The sequence below is a fragment of the Strongylocentrotus purpuratus genome, unplaced genomic scaffold, assembly GCF_000002235.5.
Source record: "Strongylocentrotus purpuratus isolate Spur 01 unplaced genomic scaffold, Spur_5.0 spur5_scaffold_19, whole genome shotgun sequence".
Classification (NCBI taxonomy): Eukaryota; Metazoa; Echinodermata; class Echinoidea; order Camarodonta; family Strongylocentrotidae; genus Strongylocentrotus; species Strongylocentrotus purpuratus.
Window position 1 is genome coordinate 31,794,533 of NW_022145604.1, and position 8,426 is coordinate 31,802,958.

Sequence of the window (8,426 nt, forward strand, 5' to 3'; positions counted from 1 at the left end):
TTCCATCATTACATTTTCCTTGGTGTGGGACATCCTTTTGGACTTTCCCATACATAACGATTATTTGACCTACTAGACAGGCTAGAATAATGATTCACCATAATTATGTGGCTCGGGTAACGTTGGGGGAGGGGGGCTGCAATGGATTAACGAAGCACAAGAATGCCTCCACTATCTATTAATGAGAGTATACTTGTGTCAAGTTTATTATCAAAGGGAGCATCAGAAAATGAAGGAATGTAATTCTCCCTAGGATGGGCACTTATTGTATTGTCGGGGGAGCACTTTGTTGGTTGGAAGGCCATTTGTGAAGGGGCATTTGTGTTGGTCCCAGATCCATTTATACACAGAATTTTGCCGACTTTGTATCACTAGGTCACAACATGGCGTATATTATCAGGTGGGCTGTATAACGTACAGACCACCTTATAATTTCGTTAGAATTGCCTTTATTATCAGGTGGGCTGTATAACGTACAGACCACCTTATAATTTCGTTAGAATTGCCTTTATTTATTTATTTATTTATTATTTATTTTTCTTATTTCTAACCACTTTTTTGTTGGCAGGATAACTTGAAAATGGCTCAATCAAAAGCCTTGAAATTTAGCACACATATGTATAGGCATATGTACAAAGCACAATAACGTTTTCAACATTAAACATTACTGATGACGTCATCTAGGCGCCATTTTGTAAAATTTTACGAAAATGAACTTATGATCATATCTTCATAACCAAAAGTTATTTCTCATTCATATTTATCATGATCAAGGTCAATATCCGTCCGGTCAATTTCAGGTCAAAGAACGCGCGCGTGCGCGTACGTCCGCGCGTCAATGCGCGCGCAAAATTTTAAAATGCTCAAAATCGTCTCAAAATCATTTTGCATACGTTTGAGGCCATTTTAAGCATTTTATAAAAAATCGCGCACACGCACATGCGCGCGCGTTTTCGCGCGTAAAACTATTACACAACATAGAATCGCCATTTTTTTTTCTTCATAATATTCTACATATTTTTACAAACAAATAGATGCCATGGTTGTTTCTTTATGACTATTAAAAACGGAATGATCGACCGTTAAACAAAATTTCCGTGCGCGCGAGCTCTTGTAATACATAGCATATATGGGCAAAAACATGCCTATACAAAATACATTGTAGCTCTTTAGAATGCAAGGTGACGCCAATTTTTTTCATATTTTAATAGAGTATGATTCGGAGATATTTGTTCATGTCTCATTTGATCCTCAATTAACTCATGACGTCATCATAATGGCCTCCGAACTCAAAATTCCAATTTGCATATTATGACGTCAGCATATTTATAGAAAATTGATTGTATCTCTGTAAATATTGATCGATTTTCTTCCAAATTTTGATACGTTCTAGCTGAGACAATTTTCTACAGATGCAGTTCTAATTATTCTTTATTTTGACAAAGGCATCATGGCGTATTTTTGCGATTAAAGGAGGCATGTCAATTTTTCACATTTAGCGTGTATTCTCTATGGGACATGACTTTTTTTCAAAACTTGATTCTACATTCCCGTCTTTCGCGAGCAATATCTACGTCGTTTTAGCTTCATTTACGCTGAACTCCGAATATGTTGTAGCTGAGACAAAAAGCTATTTCAAATGTACCCTTTATTTTGTCTCAATTTTTTGTTGGATCAGACCACCTATACTTGTTCCAAACAAGTATTACAAATCTAGTTTATTTATTTATTTATTTATTTATTAAATATTTTTCTTATTTCTAACCACTTTTTTGTTAGCAAGATAACGAGAAAATGGCTCGATAAAATGCCTTGAAATTTGGCACACATATGTATAGGCATATGTACAAAGCACACTAACGTTTTCAACATTGACCTTCAATGATGACGTCATCTAGGCGCCATTTTGTAAAATTTTACAAAAATCAACTCATGATCATATCTTAATAACCAAATGCTATTTCTCATTCATATTTATCATGATCAAGGTCAATATCCGTCCGGTCAACTTCAGGTCAAAAAACGCGCGCGTGCGCGTACGTCCGCGCGTTAATGCGCGCGCAAATTTTTTGAATGCTCAAAATCATCTCAAAATCATTTTACATACGTTTTAGGCCATTCTAAGCATTTTTAAAAAATCGCCCACACACACGCGCATGTGCGCGGCGCGCGCGTTTTCGCGCGTAATACTATTACACAACATAGAATCGCCATTCTTTTTCTTTCATAATATTCCACATATTTTTACAAACAAATTGATACCATGCTTGTCTCTTTATGACTATTAATAATGGAATGATCGACCGTTTAACATAAATTTCCGTGCGCGCGAGCTCTTGTAATACATAGCATATATGGGCAAAAACATGCCTATACAAGATCCATTGTAGCCCTTTAGGATGCAAGGTGACCCCAATTTTTGGGTCATATTTTGATACAGTATGAATTGGAGATATGATTTCATGTCTCATTTGACCCTCAATTAACTCATGACGTCATCATAATGGCCTCCAAACTCAAAATTTCAATTTGCATATTATGACGTCAGCATATTTACGGAAAATTGATTGTTTCTCTGTAAATATTGATCGATTGTCTTCAACATTCTCTACAAATAAAATTGGTCAAATTTTCATTTTGACAAAGGCATCAGGGAGTATTTTCGCGATTAAAAAAGGCATGTCAATTTTTCACATTTTGCGTGTATTCTCTGTGGGACATGAGTTTTTCTCAAAACTGGATTCTTTCGCGAGCAATATCTCTGTCGTTTAGCTTCGTTTACGCTGAACTTCAAGTATGTTGTAGCTGAGACAATAAGCTATCTCAAATGTACCCTTTATTTTGTCTCAAATTTTAGTTCGACCAGCCCACCTATACTTGTTCCAAACAAGTATTACAAATCTGGTTTTGTTTTGTACTTGCCTGATAAAGCAGTACTCGCTATAGTGTGCCCAACTCGAGCCAGGTTGGCCACACTCTCCTAAGCAATGGCTCTGACAGGTCCTGTTGTGGGACGTCCTCTCCCCACCTTTCACCAACAATCCCGGTTTGCCCCTCGCTCACAAATCGATAGTTCATAAGGTTATTTCCTGCCTAACAGGAAGATTATAAACCTGAGCGAGTGTATGATCATCAAACCACATTTTATAAGTACGAATTCTCAGGTAGCGTACAAATGCTATATATTTCCGACTCCTAACGAGTCGAATAAAAATTCACGCGTTGAGTACGTACGATGTAGGCTACAACATAATGAAAATTTGTCTATGATACATTCCGACTGGAATATATTATACAGTTATTGACTGGCAGGGGGTGTAATATAACATTATTTGGACTGCTTTAGAGAGAGTTATATTTACCAAGTGGTTATATCTTCCCAAAGCGCGCAGCGCTGAGGGAAAATATGGTCACGAGGGAAAATATAACTCCCTTCAGGTCGAAAGAATGTTATATACACACTGCCAGTCATTAACTTATATATGAGATACTTTTGGTTTGATTTTTTTTTCGGGGAAAATCTAAATTCTAGAAAAAGAAGTGCAAAAAGAAGATTTTTTTTTTTTTTTAAATCGAGAAAAAAAATTCCTACCCCAAAAAGCATTTTTTGGGAAGAAAACAAATTGGAAAAAATAATTTCAAGGGGAGAAAAAAAATTCATCGAAAAAAATATTGACAAAAAGCACCCTCGGTAATGGTGTAATGTGTGTAATTGGTGACATACAGTCCTCAAGAGGGCGACATGCATTGATTAAAAATATATTCATTTTTATCAGCTGGTAAAATATAACACTGAAAAGTGATCGGCCAAGAAAAATTATTTAAAAAAAATTGGATCCTCGCAATTGATAACACGTGACGTGCTCTGGACCAATCACATCTCGGTTTCTGTCTAAGCTATCTCATATTACCGTTTGTCTACACCCACGGAGAGTCCAAAATTCCTCGGGTTAGCTGATAGCGGAGCTTGACCGAGAATTCGATTCGCTCAGTTCAATAAAGCATCTTAAAGACGTTAGAAACTACCCGTCAATACTAAATGAAAATATAACAAAAATTTCAGTTAGTATTTCTGCTAAATTGTTGAATTACTTCCCAGCTAGTCACGTCTGGAACCCGTTTCACAAAGCCTTTTTTCAATGACAAATGACAAAAAACAGTGACAAATCTGCTGATAACCAATCAGAAGCAAGGATTTCAGTAGCTTAAAACAAAAACTGTAATTTGTCACTGATGACAAGTTTTGTGAAACGCCCCCTGGTTGCTCGGTCAGAATGCGTATGTTTTGTTTCTTCAACTATACGCTGGAGATAAGATTGATGTTCTGAACATTTTTTTCAATTTCATAAAGTCAGATGATAAAAGGTGAAAATGTGAAAGTTGATGACCGAAAAAAGATTAAGCACATAAAGATATTGCACACCAATTTACCTTGAGTGCACTACTTGAATATATGCGTATCGATTGTAAAAATTGCGACATATGTCTCTTTTGACGTTTGACACGTGACGTCATACGGGTTTGCAGGCTATCCATGAATTGGCTTATTGTGTTATTACACGAATTGTCGCTTTGCTGATCTATGTGCATACTCTACTAACTTTCCCGTGTTTATATATGGGGAGGCCTACATTACAAAAAAGGTTTGAATTCGTGATAAATATCAACATCAAAAATTCAATTTCGATTTGACCCGAAAAACTTCGGATGTTTGCTTCTTTATTATTGTTATTATTAAGTAAGAAACTTAAAGAGGCATGTTCCCCATATTCCAGAGGGCGTTCAAAATACGTACCCGCTGGCGGACGGTGCTAGCTGCCTATTGACACCAACAGAATACGGCTCTTACGCAGATGGCATGTTCCGAATGCCCGCACAATGCCGATTAGCGCATACATGTGCCGAAGTAATACCATAGCAGTTCGGCTCTAAGATTCGGCTGCTGTTTCCGCCCACTTTCGTGACGTCACAATCGGCAGCGATCAGCTGGCTTGGCGAAGGCAGGCCAGGACGCGCGTACTTTGATTGACAGCTGTCTGCAAATTAGAAGTCGATCTTCGGAACCAAGATGGCGATGACCAGAGCAGCGCAACTACTCTGCCGGGACGGTGCTCCTTTAAAGAGTTACAAAAACGCTTTCAAAAAATATTTATTCATCGGCTGGTTTGTTTACAGTGTTAAGAAGTTGGCGCCTCTAGACACGCTTTTTTGGCGCGTTTCCGAATGCGCTCTTTTTTGCACACGAAACGCATAACACGCGATTGTGAGAGCGCGTACGTGCATGTGAAAATCGTGTCATTCTCTCGTGGCTTTTGGTAGAGGCAAGACCTGTTGATTTGGACAATCAAATGTTACCTAGGCATAATGCCTAGGTCGGCCTTCTTATAGTGACTCGGTAACATTGTTGAAGGTTGATTAAACAATTGCTAAATTTTTGTATAAAATGTTACTTATTATATTCCTTATACTGTACTAACCCTCTGACATGCAAAAAATCCTGAACATATTCTCAAACCACGAAGATATCTATGGTTTTCTTTGAAGGTGTCAATGTATGACACTCTCGAACAGTGATTAAAAGTAAATTCTCCCAACCATTTTTGAATCTCCCCAACCGTTTTTCCATGAAAAAAAGATATAAAACGGGCTATTAAAAATCTTTCAGAACTTAAATGTCTGTAATGGTATGTAGAACCAATTGATTGCCTTGTGGCAGTTTACATTCGCCTCAAATGTAATTAAATTGTTATAATATAGTTGGGAGAATTAAGGAATCGATCAGATCAGTTTTTCCCAATTGGTATCATTAGTAATGATCCGTTTTCATTCAAATTTTCAGATTATCTTTAATTGTACATCTAGCATTGAAGTCACTACCTTAGCACCGCTTTCTCTCATCTGAACGATGGGACTAAGTCCCTTTAAGAAGATCTTACGAAATGGTCTGAAAATCGTTCGTATGGCGTTCGTAGCAGTTCGTAATTGCATTTGTGGCCGAGGCTTTAAGGAAACTTCCCTTTGAAGACTGTCCATGTTTAGGGGAGCGAATGAAGGTTATGTCATAGTAAGGTATCCTACATGTTGGAATATCGTAATAATTGTGTCAACCATGAGTCACCGATTTGATCCCTGACGTGTACCGTTCGTACCTAACATGTACATGAACCCAACTGGCTTCCTGTCATTGTTTCATTCCTATGTAGGATTGGCTTTACTCATACCGGGAACTTACTTGTTCGTTATTTCAAAGTGAGACTTCTACCAACATCGACGCGATTTGTTTCCTCAGCTTCTTATAAATCGATGTTTTCAGCTTCGTTCGAATCCTTTAGGGATGACACTTGGCTTCAATTAGCAGGATTTCAAAGATTTGGTAAGATTGTCTTTCAAAGTTACCATAGCCCATGAATATGTTGCCAACCGATCGACATTTTATTAAATTGACAAACTTCTAGTGTAATAATTTTGAAGGAACGTCTACTCTGTTATTATGACTATAGTTGAGTCTGAGTAATACTATTCTGAAGGAATTCCTGCCGTGTTATCATGAATATAGATTGGTCTCAATTGTACTAACATGTCTCCCTTTTATTCTAGATCCGAAATATTAACAGCAAAGAGGAATCTTCTAGGTGGACAACATTCGAGTCCAACGAAAGATTTTACGTGGTTTATGTAAGTTACTGTCGGATTATTGTGTTCGATATACACAGTCATGATAACGGTGTATAAATCTTTAAATCAACCATCAACTGATTGTCGCATTAAACAAAAGTATTGCATGATTGTTCTATGACTGTAGCAGTTAATTGTACTTAAATAAATTCATTAAGAGGATGCTTGGCACATTACATAAACATGACATGAAAAACGAAGAGAAGAACCTCCTCTATGGCATCATAGTCAGTTGTCAATTTGCCAAAAAGGCTGCTTAGGAAATCTTGTGAGGATGTTTTCGGAAAGAGGATGTCTCTACTTTAAAGGGATCCGGTAACTTTGTCTTAAATCCTTTTTTGTTTTAATCCTTGATTTAGCTCATGCTGCTATAATAATTATAAACCTTTAGGTCAGTCAGGAACCCTATGACTTTTACAAGCCGATCGCCTGTCTGATTATCAAGATATTTATGATTGAAAATCGAAATCAAATTTTGCGTTTGCCAAACGGATTTCATAACACTACAGTCTACTGGGGAAAAAGAGTATGGCAAAACCGATCACTAAAAGGTTTTCACTTTTGAGGCACTTCTTGATCATTTTGAAGCGCAATTTATTTAGGGCTTCAATATAGCACTATATCACAGACACCTACCATCGCCTTTTTATTAATGTTTCGCTTCAATGAACAGCGATCTATTCAATTACGAGGACTCCTATACCGCACACGGCCAATTAGATAGGGACATACCTCATTTGATTTGTTATCACTTTAAATTGTCTTCGTGTGGTCACACTACTTAGCTCCTCGGAATATGCTAACCCTCTTCTACAATTACTTCATAGTTATTATCAATTATACTTCATTTTTTAAACATCATTTAAGAAACTATATCATAAATAAATTTCGTTAATCTGATCCAATCAAATCCACACAGTATTTTTGAAGTTACAAAGCGCTTCAAATTTTCATCCAAAACGGATCAGTATAAGGGACACTAACACAATAATAATACACTTCAAAACAAAAATCTGATCCAACAGAATAGTTCGAATAATACTTTAATTTTGTTTATATGTTATGGAAATATTAAGTTTCGTTATTATATGTGCATATATTATGTAAAAAACATTTTGACATGAAGAAATTATTGTTTGTATATGTTGTATTATACGGCCCAATTATTAATTTGTATTATTATTTATTCATTTTAAATTTTAGAGCCAAATAAAACATTGTGTGAGGAGTACGGATCAGAAGAAATGAGATCATCTTCAGTCATCTACAGACTGCCTCCTGACTTGTTCTTGATCTGCAGCAGATAGCATGTGGTGGTCGACGGCAGGAAGGAAAATATCCCCGACTGTAAACACTAAAGTTACTTACGTACATTGCAGCTATAGCAATGAAAACAAAATACTTTGTCATGATATTATGAACTGTTTCTGAGTGACTACAGGTAATACCGTTGGCTGAAATCCTTAATGAGATGATACCCGTCCTATCTCGTTAAGCTTAGCCAGGTTTAACTGATCATTAACAAGATCAAAGGTGGTTTATGATAATTATTGTTGTTTGAATTATGTATCATGTCAGAGCATATTGAGATAGGAGAATCACAATGTCGGAATTTGAACGCAAAGTTTCACGCAATTTGCAGTGCCCTGTTTGTCTCGAGCTGCTTAGTGACCCAAAGCAGTTATCATGTACACATACTTTCTGTAAAAAATGCCTTAATGATATTCTTAAAAGCTCTCCAAAAGATTCTC